This window comes from Sphaeramia orbicularis, chromosome 6 (assembly GCF_902148855.1).
Source record: "Sphaeramia orbicularis chromosome 6, fSphaOr1.1, whole genome shotgun sequence".
Classification (NCBI taxonomy): domain Eukaryota; kingdom Metazoa; phylum Chordata; class Actinopteri; order Kurtiformes; family Apogonidae; genus Sphaeramia; species Sphaeramia orbicularis.
This window is the reverse complement of record NC_043962.1, coordinates 2,849,931-2,867,184: the sequence shown is the minus strand read 5'-3', so window position 1 is coordinate 2,867,184 and position 17,254 is coordinate 2,849,931. Positions and strand designations below refer to the sequence as shown.

Below are 17,254 nucleotides of genomic sequence, written 5' to 3'. Positions count from 1 at the left end.
TGTCATTAATTTGGGTAAATAAATGTAATGTAAGATATGTTTGATAATAACAATAATAATAATAATAATAATAACAATAATGGATTAGATTTATATAGCACTTTTCAATGAATGCATACTCAAAGCGCGTACAGTGGGTTCATTATTCATTCACTCACACATTCACACTTTATCATAATAATATCAGTAACTTTTGACAATGCTCTAGTGTCTGTACTTTACCACTAATTGGTAGAAGGGTAAAGACACTTGCATCCCTAATATGTGCAGAGGAATAATACAGTGGATAGCTTCAAAAAGGGTAAAACCATTTATAGCCTACAATATGCATGGAACTATAAACACAATAAAAACTCCATAAAATATATAAATATACAGGCTAAAGTATGGTACAAGTGAAGATATTTTAGAAAGTAAAAGATAACACTTAAGTAGTGATAGATAGATAGATAGATAGATAGATAGATAGATAGATAGATAGATAGATAGATAGATAGATAGATAGATAGATAGATAGATAGATAGATAGATAGATAGATAGATAGATAGATAGATAGATAGATAGATAGATAGATAGATAGATAGCTTTTTTCTAGATTCATATCAGACTTTTTCTTTTTAACATTTCATTCATGAATTAAATCTGTGAAATGAATTGAATCTATTTAGTGATCACTAAATAGAACTCCTATACAGCCTGTGTGATGGCTCATGTTTCACTGGCATTTTATGAGTGTAAGGGTCCCAAAAAATCTTAATGGGTTTCAAGTCTATTTTTTGCTTTTCTACATGCATAACTTCTCGGAATGTGCATGGGACTCCAAAATGAGTGTGACCATATAAGACTAGTGTGGCTGCATGCAACCCGCTCATGCAGTAAACGTGTCTTAATTATTGCGGGCTGTGTTAAAAGTCTAAACATGGCTCATGCACGGGAATGTGATGGACCCAGATTTGAAGAAGTTTTCCTCCATATTCTAACATATTTTTTGTAATAAAGTTAACTTTTTTCCATTGTGTCTGACTTCCAGATTGATGTAGTATTGCAGTATCAATAAATTTGTCATCTATTGTTCTAATCCCTAATTTCCAGTGTAAATTTTCAAGCATAAGTGAGAATACAATGTCAGGAATGTAGTGCTACTAGTAAAAGGTAGATTTTCATATTTTAAAAAAAAGAAGAAAAATACTGTTCTGATACACTCTAAGAGAAATTGAGCTCCTTTAATAACCTAGCTGCTAAGTTAAGACTGTTGGATCACAGGCTGGGTCCGTTTTACCTGGCATTATAATAATAATTATAATAATGAATTTTATTTTTAAGCGCCTTTCAAGACACCCAAGGACACTGTACAACAAGATCAAACAGACAATGCATTAAATTGAATTGCCTTGAATAAATGGGGATGTTGCCTGAAATTGTGCAAGGGAGATACTGTATGTTGGAAAGATGTGAATCAGCCAAGGTCAAGTTTATTTAAATACCATATTTTAAAACAACGCAAAGTGCCTAAAGTGCTGTACAAATCTGCAGATTCACATGCAAGATATATTAAAAACTAGTAAAAAAGCGATAAATACAAGATATACTAAAACAGATAAAAAAAACAAAAAACAAAACAGATATACATTAATAAGATAAATAGCATCTGAAAACACAACCAGAAGAATAAACTGAAGTCACACACTTGTATTAAAAGCCAGTGCAAGTGTTTAGAAGAGACTGAAAGTGCTCAGTGTACTGTGCACATGTGACATGTTGGGGCAGACAGTTCTAGAGCCTTGGATCTGAACAGAAAAGGCTCTGTCCCCTTTCGTCTTCTTTGTCCTATGGCCTAGGGCAGGGCTGTGAAACTCATTCTAGTTCAGTTCCACATCCTGCTCAATTTGATCTGAAGTGGACTAAACCAGTAAAATAGTAGCATAATGATAAATAAATAATGTCAACTCCAAACTTTTCTTTATGTTTTACGGTAAGAAAAAGTAAAATTACATATTGAAAATGTTTACATCTACAAACTATCCTTTCAAACAACAGTCACTCTTCCATTGACTCTCAAATTGAGCAAATATATCTTGCGCATAAAAATTCACCTAATGGAAAAATGACAACTTTGCCAAAAGTCTAATTTTTCAATTAAAAGTTTTTGCGCTGGCAGGAGGTGGTTTTTTGGGTGTAGCACAAGTGGTATATCATGCAAAACTGCAATGGAAAGACCTTTTTTTGCAACTAGAGTCAGGTGAATTAAAACAAATGGATGTTGCCGTACGTTACAAGCGAAGAAAGAGAAACATGTCGCGGTATGTGTGGACATGCCAGGAAACCCAATCATTTTTTAATTTAGTACGAGATAGAGGGGTAATACATAATAGTAATGAATATATCTGTAAATGAACACCATATTTACATTCGTTGCCATGTTTATGGAATGACTTCTCGTGTCACCTCGCGATAATAAATAAATCATCGCATTTGTGATTTAATGGAAAACCCGACATTGCACACTTCTGTTTTTCGACATTTAGTAAATATGGGTGAAGTTTTGCGCAGATGTCCAATGAAAAAGGGACTAATATGAACAAACTGAAAAAAAAAAAATATTTTAACACTATTAGGCTTTAGTTTATCCTTTCCACATGTATATTATAACTTACAGATCCCAGTGGATCTACAGATACACAAAATATTTAGAAACAGGTGGAATATTATTAAAAATGCACTTCTCTTAAGACATTTCAGCTTGTTCATATTTGTTCAAGTTATTCAGATTTTTTTTTGCAAAATTATACTTTGTTTTAGTCTAAATACATTTACAAAGAGAAACATTTGGAGTTGTGAGTATTTATAGGTTATTATGAGATTGAATTGGTCTGAATGTGGAACCTGAACTAAAATGATTAATGTCTTAGTGTAAGTTTTGCATCCCAGGGGCCAGACTGGACCCTTTGGCGGGCCAGATTTGGCCCCTGGGCCACATGTTTGACACTTGTGGCCTAGGGTGAGGAACTGTCCCAGGGTCTGAAGGTCCTACATGTCCTGTCCACCTTCTACAATTGCCTTGCATCAACTGCAGAATCATAATAAAAACCTTCTAAAGTTTGTCTGCACTGCCTCTTAGCCTGTCCAATACTCTTCAGCAGTCTGCTGTATTCTGTGACCTTATACTGAGATTTAATTGTGTGATTTACAGGTGATAGCACAAGTTTGTAGTATGTATTGCACCTCATGGTTTATCCAGGACTTCAGATTTGGCATCATCATCATCATCATCATCATCATCATCATCATCATCACTGCAGGTAATGACTGTTACAAACACAAAGCATCTTAAAACATTGTAATGCTTTAATAAAGTTATTTTTCCAGTAATTTAATGAAAACTGAAACTTTCACATATTTTCGATTAATTAAACATCAAAGTGAAATATTTAACCCTGTCATGCATACTGGTTACTACAGTGGACAGTTCTTCTCCAGCTGTTCTCTTGTATATTCATGGGTTTTGTTGTTTTAGTTCCATATCAGCCAACACAGTGGACACTTATGTATCATCTCATACACTGATTCAGTTGGGTTTCTGTAAATGGGCTTAGAGTCTGGTTTCGATCGACTTCATATGTAAAGTGTCATGAGAGAACTTTTGTTATGATTTGGAGCTATATAAATAAAATTTGATTGATTGATTGACTGCAATTCATACCATTACTGTAACTTTGCTGTTCTTGATAAACCTGATCTGCACTAACATGTTTGAGTGGAAATCAAATACTAATTGTTATTAGACTGTAATTAACAGTTTTCTTAAACAAAAGGTTTTTTTTATAGTATCTCCATGAAATGAGTAATAACTAGCGTTAGTAAAACATGAGAAAACATCAGATTTTTGCTCCATTAAAAATGTTTTTATTTCATAGCTTTCACACAGTTTATCACATTCTGATATGATTTTTTAAATACATGTTTCTTTGCTTCAAAAATTAAACACATGGTGTCCAGCTGAGTGGACATTTTTGTAACTCCTTATCATTAAAATAGATTCAATCGCATTTTTTTTTTTTTAGTGCGTAGAGAGGAATAAAAACATAAAAACACTCAGGAAAAAAATCTTGACTAAGGTTCTCATAATTCATACATGAAAGGGTTAATACCTCTTTTGGTTTAATTTCGATGCTTACAGCTGTATTATAAACATAAATAAATAATTAAAATAAAATAAGCAGCAGCCCGTGGCACTGCTGAAGTCCAGGTTGCTTTGATAGTTGTCTTCAGCTCATCTGTTTTGTTGGTTCTGGCGTCTCATCTTCTCAAGGACATCCCAAACAGATTCTCTATGAGGTTCAGGTCATGTGAGCTGGCAGATCAAACAAGCACAGTAGTACCATGGTCAGGAAACCAGGAGTCAGGAGTAGTTTTGACAAAGTGGGCAGGCGCCAAGTTGAGTTGGAAAATGAAGCAAGTGGAAGCATAAAGGAATCTAAAATCTGCCGCCTTGACCTTGAACTTGATATAACATAGGTCAGATTCAGAAAACTTTATTTATCTCATACGGGCAATTCATTTGCAGCTTACCACAGACATCAGCCCACATCCAAAGTGCAATGTGACAAACATAAATAAATCCGAGCATAAATACAAGGTCGTTGAAAGCAACAGTTGAAAGCAATAGTGGACCGACAGCAGCAGATGACATGACTAATCATCACTGACTGGAAACGTCACACTGGACTTGAAGTGGCTTAGTTCCTGAGTCACACTTAGAGATGTAATGATATGAAAATTTCATATCTTGGTTATTGTGACCAAAATTATCACGGTTATCATTATTATTGCAGTATTGTTGTAATGTGTTCAAAATGTTCAAAAACAGCTTATACACACACTGAAATAATGTAACCAAGTTATATTTAAAAAAAATAAATAAAAATAACGCACACAATGTACTTTCTGTTGGCAGAAACATTAGAATATTAACATGTCAACATCAAACATACAAATGTGCATTAAAGATGGCACCTTGACACAAGAGATATCAAGGTTCAAGGTTACTTTATTTGTACCCGTAGGTAGATTTATTTTGCAGGTGATTGCTTTGATATTACAACAAGACATACATTGAACATGTAAGACAGGTACTTGATTGAGCTTTACAGGCAGAACAAAAAGACAGGGCAAAAAGTGCTCAGTGTTCCACCATTCATCAGTATAGCAGTGTGGATAAGTAAAAGAATAAAATAAATAAGATCAAATAAATAAAAACAACATGCAATAAAACACAATAAAAACTCAGACAAGATAAAAACAGTCTGGGATAAAGACCGGGATAAGAACATAAAATTTAAAAATTTGAAGTCACAATAATGATAAATAGAGCAAAGAAATGGAATAAATAACTAAAATAAGTTAGTAAAGTGCAATGTCACTGTTTCTTATTGAGCTCAGTGACGGCGACAGGAACAAAGCTATTTTTATAATGCTGTGTCCTGCACCTTGGGACTAAAAACCTCTGTCCAGAGGAAAGGAGCTGAAATTCACCTCGTAAAGGATGGGAGTCATTATCAAGAATCTGCACTAGGGGTGGAAATTAATAGGATTTTATTATTATCATTGCCATTGTCCATTCTGCTTACCAATCCAATTCCTTATCAGTTCTATCAATTCCTAAGTGGTTTTTGAGTGTGAAAAAAAGTCGTTGGACAGGTCATAGTGGAGCTGGTTTGATCATTTTCCGGATCAAACCATTCACAATGTCACACACACACACACACACACACACACACACACACACACACACACACACACACATATATATATATATATATATATATACAGGTTGGGGAAGCAAAATTTACACTGAACATTTAGTTGTTTTTTCTCAGCAGACACTACGTCAGTTGTTTTGAAACCAAACATATACTGATGTCATAATCATACCTAACACTATTATCCATACCTTTTCAGAAACTTTTGCCCATATGAGTAATCAGGAAAGCAAACGTCAAAGAGTGTGTGATTTGCTGAATGCACTCGTCACACCAAAGGAGATTTCAGAAATAGTTGGAGTGTCCATAAAGACTGTTTATAATGGAAAGAAGAGAATGACTATGAGCAAAACTATTACCAGAAAGTCTGGAAGATACTATTAAAGAAGAATGGGAGAAGTTGTCACCCCAATATTTGAGGAACACTTGCGCAAGTTTCAGGAAGCGTGTGAAAGCAGTTATTGAGAAAGAAGGAGGACACATAGAATAAAAACATTTTCTATTATGGACATTTTCTTGTGGCAAATAAATTCTCATGACTTTCAGTAAACTCATTGGTCATACACTGTCTTTCAATCCCTGCCTCAAAATAGTGTACATTTTGCTTCCCCACCCTGTGTGTGTATATATATATATATATATATATATATATATATACATATATACATATATACACACATACATATATACAGTACAGGCCAAAAGTTTGGACACACCTTCTCATTCTTCGCATTTTCTTTATTTTCATGACTATTTTCATTGTAGATTCTCACTGAAGGCATCAAAACTATGAATGAACACATGTGGAATTATGTACTTAACAAAAAAGTGTGAAATAACTGAAAACATCTCTTATATTCTAGTTTCTTCAAAGTAGCCACCCTTAGCTCTGATGACTGCCTTGCACACCCTTGGCATTCTCTTGATGAGCTTCCAGAGGTAGTCACCTGAAATGGTTTCCACTTCATAGCTGTGCCTTGTCAGGGTTACTTAGTGGAATTTCTTGCCTTATTGATGGGGTTGGGACCATCAGTTGTGTTGTGCAGAAGTCAGGTTGATGCACAGCTGACAGCCCTATTGGACAACTGTTAGAATACATATTATGGCGAGAACCAACCAGCTAAGTAACGACAAACGAGTGGCCATCATTACTTTAAGAAATGAAGGTCAGTCAGTCTAGAAAATTTCAAAAACTTTGAATGTGTCCCCAAGTGCAGTCGCAAAAACCATCAAGCGCTCCAACGGAACTGGCTCACATGAGGACCGCCCCAGGAAAGGAAGACCAAGAGTCACCTCTGATGCTGAAGATAAGTTCATCTGAGTCACCAGCCTCAGAAATCGCAAATTAACAGCAGCTCAGATTAGAGACCAGATGAATACCACACAGAGCTCTAGCAGCAGACACATCTCTACAACAACTGTTAAGGGGAGACTGCGTGAATCAGGCCTTCATGGTCAAACAGCTGCTAGGAAACCACTGCTCAGGAGAGGCAACAAACACAAGAGATTTATTTGGGCCAAGAAACCCAAGGAATGGACATTAGACCAGTGGAAATCTGTGCTTTGGTCTGATGAGTCCAAATTTGAGATCTTTGGATCCAACCGCCGTGTCTTTGTGCGACGCAGAAAAGGTAAACGGATGGATGCTACATGCCTGGTTCCCACCGTGAAGCATGGAGGGGGAGGTGTGATGGTGTGGGGGTGCTTTGCTGGTGACGCTGTTGGGGATTTATTCAAGATTAAAGGCAACCTGAATCAGCATGGCTACCACAGCATCCTGCAGTGACATGCCATTCCATCCGGTCTGCGTTTAGTTGGACCATCATTTATGTTTCAACAGGACAATGACCCCAAACACACCTCCAGGCTGTGTGAGGGATATTTGACCAAGAAGGAGAGTGATGGAGTGCTGCGCCAGATGACCTGGCTTCCACAGTCACCGGACCTGAACCCGATCGAGATGGTTTGGGGTGAGCTGGACCGCAGAGTGAAGGCAAAAGGGCCAACAAGTGCTAAGCATCTGTGGGAACTTCTTCAAAACTGTTAGGAAACCATTTCAGGTGACTACCTCTGGAAGCTCATCAAGAGAATGGCAAGAGTGTGCAAAACAGTCATCAGAGCTAAGGGTGGATACTTTGAAGAGACTAGAATATAAGAGATGTTTTCAGTTATTTCACACTTTTTGTTAAGTACATAATTCCACATGTGTTCATTCATAGTTTTGATGCCTTCAGTGAGAATCTACAATGAAAATAGTCATGAAAATAAAGAAAATGCAAAGAATGAGAAGGTGTGTCCAAACTTTTGGCCTGTACTGTATATATACATATCTATCTATCTATCTATCTATCTATCTATCTATCTATCTATCTATCTATCTATCTATCTATCTATCTATCTATCTATATAGATAGATAGATAGATAGATAGATAGATAGATATAGATATAGATATATACACACACACACTATTATACGTACACAAACAGAAAGTGAAACACAATCATATTTTCCTGAACTGTTTAATGAACAAATGTAAATATTCTGAAAGAATGAGGATTTCAAAACATGTTAGGGTGATCTGATCCAGACTGGTCAGTGGTTCACTGCTTGTGTGTGACACAAACCACAACAGTGGACAATGGTCCAGTTCCTCTGGAGGTCAGTCACTGGATTTACTGTTGAATTTCCTTCAGTTTATAAAGCCTCCTCTCCTTTGGTTTTTAGCTTACCGGCCGACAGTCATCATGCGGCGGCCGTCGTCGTCTGTCGTCCGTTACAAAAATTTCAATCGTCTACTTCTCCAAAACTACAATTCCGATTGATTTCAAACTTGGTATACAGCTTCTTTATGATGATGTCAACAAAAGGTAGTGAAATTATTTGGATCCGGATCTGATTCTGGATTTGGTGCGACTTTGAAAAATTTCCCCATTGTAAGAGATAGGAAGTGGATCGATGCAAGAACTCAGTAAATATAAATGATATCAAGTTGAAATTTCTCCAGTCCAGCCCTGATGGGGAGATGACCAAAACATAATGTCCACATGCTGATCAGGATCTTCTTCTGGATCCGGGAACTTACGGAAAATTTAACATGGGCTGTTATTGGGAAAAAATTTCAATTTTCTTCTTCTCCGAAACTCCAGTTCTGATTGACTTCAAACTTGGCATACAGCTTCTGTATGATGATGTCAACGCAAGGTATTGAAATTATTTTGATCTGGATCTGATGCTGGATTTGGTGCGACTTTGACAAATGTTCCCATTATAAGATAAGATAAGAGATAAGATAAGATATTCCTTTATTGATCCCACAGTGGGGAAATTCACAGTGTTATCAGCAGCATAAAACATACACATAAACATACACATACATGTAAAACAGTCATATAAATTTGAATAAAAAAGTGTTTAAAAAGGATAGTGCAAATATGGTTTGGTATGATGTAGTGCAATGGTTATAATAAATAAATAAATAAATGTGTGTGTGTATATATATACATATATATATATATATATATATATATATATATATATATATATATATATATATATACACGGATTTGAATGTATACAGCATAGATGGAATGGAGGGAGGGTTGTTCTTCCTCCACATATGTGGTGATCTACTGGGAGCAGGACTGGTTGTGCAGTCTGACAGCAGAGGGAAGGAAGGACCTGCGGTATCTCTCCTTCGTGCAGCGTGGGTGAAGAAGCCGGTCACGGATGGAGCTTTCCAGGGCTCTTACAGTCTCATGTAGGGGGTCGGAGACATTGTCCACGATTGATGACAGCTTCGCTGTCATTCTTCTGTCCCCCACCACCTCGACTGGATCGAGACTGCAGCCTAGAACCGAACCGGCTTTCTTCACCAGTTTGTTAAGTCTCTTCCTCTCTGCTGCCGTGATGCTGCTGCTCCAGCAGACCACACTGTAGAAGATGGCCGTTGCCACTACAGACTCGTAAAAGGTCCTCAGAAGAGCTTCCTGCACTCCGAGGGACCTCAGTCTCCGCAGTAGGTGGAGTCTGCTTTGGCCCTTCTTGAAAAGGGCCTGGGTGTTGGCAGCCCAGTCCAGGTTCTGGTTCAGGTGAACACCCAGGTACTTGTAAGAGTCCACTGTCTCGATATCTGTTCCCTGGATGTTCACCGGAGAGGGAGGGGAGGCCTTGTGCTGGCGAAAGTCCACCACCAGCTCCTTTGTTTTTCCAGCATTAATCTGGAGGCAGTTCCGCTGGCACCAGGCCGCAAAGTTCTGGTTCAGTTCTCGGTACTCATTTTCGTCTCCATTGTTGATGAGACCGACAATAGCTGAGTCATCTGAGAACTTTTGCAGGTGGCAGTTTGTTGTGTGGTATGTGAAGTCGGCTGTGTAGATGGTGAACAGGAGAGGAGGAGAGGGGCCAGGACAGTCCCCTGTGAAGCCCCTGTGCTGCAGACCACAGTGTCAGACTCACAGCCTTTTGTCCTCACAAACTGTGGCCTGTTGGTCAAGAGAAAGGACGTGGATTAAGTATCAGTGATATCAAGTTGGAATTTGAATTTTTTACAGATCTGATTGGAATATGACCAAAACATGGGCTATTTCTGTCATATAATAAATACACAGAACTGGGGGAGAATAAATGGCATCTGGATACATTTCCCAAAGCTTTTAATTTGGCTGGTAAGCTACAGGGCCATTGGTCCTATTTTTACACATATCATGTGTCTTTGTACAGTTGAAGGACACTGGCTTGGGCCCATTTGAACTTTGATGAGTTTGTCCTGAGTATCTATATTGAGATGGTTTCTCTGCTGGGTGAGGATCTGAAGCAGCAGGGGCCGTGGAGGGGTTAACACTAGCGCGGACCAGGTCTGTGCGCGCGCACCCTCGAATGAACCAGGTCCGTGCACTCGCTGGCTCGGACAGACCGGGTCCTTGCAGGAGCCCATTATCCCCAAACTTTGGAGCTCTGTTCATGCAGGTGCCTTCCACCATGTTTTCAGAGGCCAAACATTACAATCTGCACATGCATGCCTGGAGTGCCACTGCTTCTCCAGGAAATGAGCAGTATCAACGTGATTTTCAAAGTGCGGCAATCAAACACGGTTATCATAATAATTAGAATTTAAATGGTAATACTAACCGGCGGAAATTTTACTGCGGTTTATCGTTATACTGGTAATTGTTACATCCCTTGTTGCTCTGGGACCTTGATTTCCAAAGGAAAAGCTACATTTATTTTCATCTGAAAAGAAGATTTTGGGTCACTGAGCAGTGGTCCAGTTTGTTTTTTCTCCTTAGCCCAGGTCAGATGCTTCTCTGGATCAGGAGGAGCTTGACACACGGAATGGACATATGGACAGTTTCCTGGAAGTGTGTGTGTGCAGTGAATCCTGAGGCTCTGACTCCAGCATCAGTCCAGTCTTTGAGAAGCTTCCCCAAGTTCTTGTATCAGCTTTGTTCTACTTTGTTTGTCTTTAAAGCTGCTGTCATGGCTGTGGCTTCCACACCTTTTCCCACAGTTTTCCCTTTTTCTTTGGTCTAGCTCTCTGTGACTGTATCAGCCGGTCCATTCAGCAGTGAACCTCTGGGACTTCCTCTCCTTGGGGACAGTGACAGTGTATGTTCTCGACAACAGGGACGTGCACAGGATTATAGAGGGGCAGCGGCTCAAAGTCACAAAAGGGCAGTATGTGTGTGCCAAATTTTTTTCAGGCCTTAATAACAAAATATGTGGCTTAATGTAAAATTAATAAAGTAGCCATAGATAACAACAGCAACATAGCTGTGTGTATTGTGTAGCTGTGAGTGATGCAATTGCTGTTTCTCTTGTGTCATCAAATTATTGTCAAAATGTATCATAATACTGAGGTTTGGAGGACATGTGATTCAGCTGCAATTCTAAAAAGCAATAAAACATTGGCTTATTATCAGGCTATATATTGTTGAAGATAAAGATTGTAACACATGAACATTCAACTATGAAACATTGAACACTGACAAAAACATAGAAATAAATACTAGAAAAACAGTCCTGTTTAGTCTGTAGTTCAGCCTGCATGCCTACAGGACTGCAGTCAACATTTTGATCTCAATGATTTGTTGTTGACGTAGCATAGCTAACATAGTCTGAGACCTGAGATTAGCTACACAGTAAACTAGAACAATTTCCCGACTCCCCAAAACCGAGTCATAACTTCTAAACTGGCAAGCTAAGGCTAATATGATATTTTTCACAAGGTGCACATTAACGCAGCTTTCATTTTAAAAAAAATAGTCCAGGCTCCACATAAACCAGTCCAACTGTTACTGCTGTTTGAGTTTCCTGTTCCTACTGTAGAAACATTCACAGTAGCAAAGGCACAATAAACTCAATATCTGGAAACAAATGTAAATTGTCAGTAAAATCAAGCGGAGTGAATGATTCTGTTTCTGTGATTCAATACATTCAAGTAATGTTGGGGGGGGTTGGCTTGATAAAGCCACAAAGGTTGAAGTCAATCCACTGTCCTGTCTCATCTGTGCAGTAACTACACAGTGGAGATCTGACCGCGGCTTGTACTTCTCTTGCACTCTCTCTCTCTCTCTCTCTCTCTCTCTCCTTCACCGGACAAGTGTGTGTGCGTGCAGCATGGGGAAGCCCCACCCCTCAGTGAGAGACAGCGGACAGAGAAGCGGCATCAGACTCTATATACATACAATACCATGACGCGCTATTACAAGGAAATGCGAACGGCAGATAATCGTGGCATTTTTATACAGCCGTTTTCTGTTACATTTCTATGCAGAACAGGAATTTATTTATTTTTTGAAAGTAAAAAGGGCACTTTTTCTACGAGGCAAAGAAGGCAGGGGCTCAAGCCCCCTTTGGGCCCTATGTGTGCACGTGCCTGCTCGACAAGCCCGCAGTCTGACACATGATTGTGTGATGTGTACTGAGCCAGATTGACATGGAAACAGATAGTGACTGACTCAAACTTGAAGTGAAATATCCTAGGATTTGGAGTTTTTGTAGGTTGTTAATAATCAGAATTAAAATCAATTACTTGAAACATTTTAGTTTAAATGTAGTGAGTCAAAAATATTTGTATATTTTTTACTTTCTGAACTAATCGACAAAATACGCCTGTGCAAAAGTCTTGGGCCGCCTTTACCTTTATGGTTTTTGCAGGGTTGAAATGAGCATCATCATTTATTTCTCATTCTCTTTTCTTCACATACAACATGAAAGTACAGGAAATATGTGCACAACCTTAAAAGACACACTAAACCCAACTGAAACAACCCTAGATCATATAACTGTCCCCACAGGTTTGTGTCTGTACCACTCTAGAGCAGCTTAAATCTGGACTCATTACACAATATGAGCTTTTTCTATTCTTCCAGTCCAATCTTAATGATGTCCTGCAAATCACAGCCTTTTCTCCTGATTGTCCTGGATCTTCCTCTGGTACTGGATCTTCTTCTGGGTCTGGATCTTCCTCTGGGATCTTCCTCATGAGTCTGGATCTTCCTCTGGGTCTGGATCTTTCTCTGGGTCTGGATCTTCCTCCGGGTCTGGATCTTCCTCTGGGTCTGGATTGATCCACACCTCTACTTCTTCTGTTTCTTCTTCTTCTTGGTTTTTATGGCAATTGCCAGGCAACAACGTGCACTGTGTACTGATGAAATGCACCAAATCTAAGCAATTTAGATTTATTATTATGGGCTGGATTTATCAGTGAAAACTTTATTTTCACCGATCGGAATTATCTGAATGGCGTCATTTTTTTCAATATCGAACTGATATTTATCAGTGCCGATAGTTATTGTGCATCTCTAATCTAATCTAATCTCATCTCATCTCATCTAATCTAATCATCCAGAGTGAGTGAATGTTTTTGCCAGATTTGCAGAAATTCCCCCAAGGCCCGCCGAACATATGGATGGAAAAACATGAGGTCCTTTTGACACTGACCTTTCCCTTTGGGCCACAAAGGTCCAGGTGAACATTTGAAGACTTCTGTCCAACTCTGCTTGACCTGACCTGTTCCCTGCTTCCCATGTACATTTGCTTACTCTGCACTGTACAGGAGCACACACCTTTTCTCAGCTGGTGCTCATCCCTGCAAATCCAGACATTTCTAATTTTACAAATGTGACATCCTAACAGAGGCACACAACTTACACCAGGGGTTGAAAACCTTGAAAATTCAAAGATCCATTTAGACTTACAGAAAAGAAAACACCGGTAGCCACAAAACCCTTATGACAACTAAAACGAACATAACACTGCATATATAATTTTTTTTACCTTTATGCTGTGCATTAAAAAATCATAGCATGTTGCATTTATGAAATCAATGAACTGCTGTGGAGAAAACCAAATTTTATTTCTGCATTCAATAAAAACATTTTGAACATTTTGAAAAAAAGACGCTGAGTTGAAGGTTACTTTCAAATGAAATACTCAATGTCTATTTGAGTCCTCCTTGTACAGTATTTATGAAATAAAAAGCTGAATTTAAACTATCCACCTGCAGCAAAACAAACATGCAAATCCAAACCGCCATCTGTTTCTATGTGTCGTCCTTTTATCACATGTACTGGAGTGTGCAGTCAGCTGTCAACCTGAATAAAAAGGACCGTTTCACTGAACAATGTCAAATATATTTCACAAAATAACAGCCAATTGAAACATGTATTTTACCTGCTTAATATCATTTTAGCTCCTCAACCTCTTGTTCATGTTCATAAGTGTCGGGGGTGGCATTCAATGTTTCAAACACAAGTTTGGGGAGGTTTTCAGTCTCACTTCGTTTGTAATTCTGAACAAGAACATCATCAACAACAGCATCTTCAAGATCAACTGTTCAGCATTTCAGACCTTCAAACCGTTTAAACCTTTTGCCATTTTTTTTATTGAGCAACAAAAGATTAAACATATTTTATTGTACTGTTACAAGATCACCAAATTTAGAATTACATTTTATAAACTAAGGAACTAAAATAAAATTGATATAAATTAAATACTCATTATTTATTTTGTGCAGCAGAGGGATGACTGAGCCACATGCAGCTCCAGAGCCGTGGGTGGACCACCCCTGTCTTAGACCCACCCAGGAAATGCAGCAGGTCCCTGGCAACAGCGTCTTTAAGAGGTAAGAAGTAATAGGCACTGCATTTTTATAAAGGAGAACAAATACAACTTTAAATTAATTTATTCTTCCTACAATCTACTGTTTTCTAACTCTGTAGAATAGAATAGAATAGAATAGAATAGAATAGAATAGAATAGAATAGAATAGAATAGTCTTTATTGTCATTGTGTGTACAATGAAAATAGTTTAATCTCCATTATTGTTAATCTTAACAAGGTCAACCAGGTCCGGTTTATTTTCTTCCATGTCAACACTATTCTGATGTAAATACTTTACTTTATGGATCACTTCAGATCTATACAGTGTGTGTTAACCTAAATGCCCTGGACTTTGACTCCCACCACCTGCTGCCAAAACAATTAACACTCTATTTCCAGAAACCATCCGTCTCTGCCACCTGTTGAGTGACTGCTTCTGCACTCATGGTTGGGATTTACTTCTCTGTGTATATCTATTTTGTAGTCCTTAGTTATTGTGATTGCATTGTACTTAAAAGGATGCACACTCACTAAACTATGTTTACGCTCATGAATATTTTCAATGTGCCATTCAGGAAGTACCTTATTTATATCTATATATATATCTCTGGAACTCAGCCATCTCCAAGTTGACACAGCAACTTGAAGTGGGCGGGACAATTCCAAGTAATACAGCATCTCCAGGTTTCAAATGATATAAGTTAAGCTTATATCAGTTCCAAGTCATTGGAAGTGATATAAGCTTAACTTATATCATGTTTCAAGTTATATAAATTAAGCTTTTTTCTTTTTAATTTTATTTTCATTTCATTTATTCATTCATTCTAATCTAAATGATTGTAAAGGAGCAGGATGAAGAAAACTTCTAATACCTGCCCCTTTCTTCAAACACCTGCTTCCATCAGATAGGTTGCCGTTACAGCTATTACAGTAAACAGTTTACATGATAGTCAATGAAAATAAAACAAATCCAACATCCATAAGTTAAATTATTTCATTTCATGCTTTTATAAAGCTTCTCTATTCTTTCCTTATATAACCTGTTAAACTGAAAAATATTTGTACAGCTCTTCTCTTCCATTGCCAAAGAACTCCACACTCTGACACCCACAACACAAACACACATTTTCTTCACATTAGTCCGAACCCTTTGCTGTTTAAAATTAAACCTCCTTCTGTGTTCTTCATCCTGTCATACTAAAACAAATAATCTCGCGAATTTGCAGCAGAAGTCAGTTTCTCGCTCTAAACACAATCAACGATGTCTTTAATTCAGCTAACTCTGTAAAACTGAAACAGTCCTGATTTAATAAACAACTCATTCGTATGTTCCCTGAAATTAACATTATACATGATTCTTATTGCTCTTTTTTGTAATAAAAACAGTGCCTTTGTGTTCCTCATATATGTGTTTGCCCATATTTCAATACAATAACTCAAATATGGCAGAATAAGTCAACAATATCAAATTCTCATTGCTTTATAATCCAACACATATTTTGCTTTACTCAATACAGAAATATTTTTAGACACCTTTATTTTTTTTTTTCTACGTAAGCAATATGTGGCTTCCACGTTAATTTATCGTCCACTATTACACCCAAAAAACAAATTTCTGAAACCTTCCTTCCTTGGTTAAATACTAAACACAGATTCTAGGTGGAAGTTATGAATAGGTTTTTAGTTTTTTAATTTTAGTAAACATTCCAAAATTTGATTTATGGCTTTTATTTTATCAAATGTTTGAACATTTTGACAGTTTGTAGAAGCAGGAAGGATCTCTGAGGTTAGTTGTGTCTTTGTTCATCATATGCTTCCTCTTAATGTGTCAACCTCCATTTTACAGTATTTAACTTTCAACATCTAATCTATAATATCTTATTACCTACATTTTCTTTCCTACACTTTGGAGTTGTGTGGTGCATTTGGTGCTTTATCTACACTAGATATACAGGCTTAAAAGTTACTTGAAATTAATGCTAAACAAGTGGTGCCAGGCACAACAAACCCCGCCCCTCACACATATGTTACCCATTATAAGTAAATGGGAAGATTTTTAAAAAATGTAATCACATATTTTCTGGGTCACTGGCAATCTATAAATCCAATTTGGTATGAATTCAGCCAATAGTCTTTGCTGCTAGAGGGTTAACAAACAAACAAACAAACAAGCAGGAACAAAAATTAATAAAAAAAATACCTTCAGGCCAAGTGAAAGTGAACGTCATTGTCAAAAATTAAAGTTTCACCGATCATTTCTCAAATAGGCTCATTTTTTAGCTTAAGAACTGTTTACAAAATTTAAATATCACTTGTAGGAAAAAAAAAAGATATAATCCATATAAAATGAAACCTAAAAAGAACTAAAATATGTAAATGCACTGTTAACT

The 17,254-nt window shown here is 37.5% G+C and overlaps 1 pseudogene; it reads left to right on the top strand.

Annotated features, from left to right (window-relative positions):
• The window catches only part of LOC115421684 (CCR4-NOT transcription complex subunit 1-like), a 969,367-nt pseudogene that overhangs the window by 193,059 nt on the left and 759,054 nt on the right, over positions 1-17,254 (top strand).